The sequence below is a fragment of the Salvelinus sp. IW2-2015 genome, unplaced genomic scaffold, assembly GCF_002910315.2.
Source record: "Salvelinus sp. IW2-2015 unplaced genomic scaffold, ASM291031v2 Un_scaffold7792, whole genome shotgun sequence".
Taxonomy (NCBI): domain Eukaryota; kingdom Metazoa; phylum Chordata; class Actinopteri; order Salmoniformes; family Salmonidae; genus Salvelinus; species Salvelinus sp. IW2-2015.
Window position 1 is genome coordinate 6929 of NW_019949052.1, and position 1276 is coordinate 8204.

The 1276-nt window shown below is 36.7% G+C and overlaps 1 long non-coding RNA gene across 1 annotated transcript; it reads right to left on the reverse strand.

Annotated features, from left to right (window-relative positions):
* Nucleotides 1-238: 238 nt before the first annotated feature.
* On the reverse strand, nt 239-1052 carry LOC139027158 (uncharacterized). Its single transcript, XR_011479203.1, has 2 exons — nt 984-1052; nt 239-752 (listed from the first exon to the last, which is right to left on the reverse strand). It is a non-coding gene; the product is annotated as an uncharacterized lncRNA (long non-coding RNA).
* Between the last annotated feature and the right edge of the window lie 224 nt (nt 1053-1276).

Sequence of the window (1276 nt, forward strand, 5' to 3'; positions counted from 1 at the left end):
ATGAAGTGTAATGTACTGTTTTTAAAATATATTTCTGGATATATGAATTACAAATCAGCCATTAACTAGTTAAATCATGTTTCTAGTGTGTAACCATTGATGTCCCAGGACCAAGATTTGTAAACACTGTTGAAGTGTATAATTGTAATACATACATGCAGACACAGCATCATTCAAAGACTGGAATTTGATACTCCTGGCATTGGATATGACTGAAAAATAATCTCAAAGACATGCATACCTTAACTGCACCTTTATTTGCAAAGATAGAGTACATGATCAGTGAATATATTAAATGTACAGACTACATTGTGGGGATCTCATGCATGGTAATAACTACATGTATATACGACTTGCATCCTTGGCACAAAGTTAGATTATATTCTACTCAATCCATATAGGCTTCATGATGTCATTCAGACTATTTTGAAGTTGATACAACCAGCTATGATAGCTTAGGTTCATATCTAGGTTCTGAACTAATATGTATACCAAACGTTTGGGWCCATACACAGATCGGCTAGACAGCTAGCTACACATCCATAGGCATACAGGTATTTTTATCCTCCACTGCCCAATAAGCAAGAACATAGRTAGCTCGTTATTTTATCTATCTGCATTGATGGCAAATATCAGCAAGGCAAGCCTACAAAATTGTACATTCAATTTGCAGTAAATGCTTTAGCTACTAGATTCTTTACTCCACTGTTTCACAAGACGACAACCTGGTTTGCTGGTTGTTTCAGGAGTCCCTAAAACATTAAACAACCAGAATTACAATTTCATTCTCATGTCACAACACCCATGAAGCTTGAAGCTAGCTAGCTGGCTAATGTTAGCTAGTCAGCTAAATCGCGATTTTTCGTAAATGAACTTTATGATTTAAAAAAAATATGCATAATCGTTTGTCTCTACATTAACTAACATATTTCTGTCAACTTTACATGTTTTGCACGATTCGTTATGATGTTATAATCGCTTACATGTGCTTCCATCCTAGTATAATTTTGTCCGTCTTTGCTGAAGAAGAATAACATTCACTAGCGCGTGCAAGCAGCCTCCCCAGGTCCCCAGTGCCCATTAAGTCGTATAAGATGTGATGGAAAAGGTTGACGCAACAACAAGAAGTCGTAGAAGAAAATATTTAGATTTATTTAGCGAGGGCTAATGATATTTAGGAGCCCCCAAGTTCCAAAAGAGTCTCTCTCTCTCTCTACCACTATTACTCCTCTGTCACTACCTCTATCACTACTACCACTATCCAACTCCACTACTA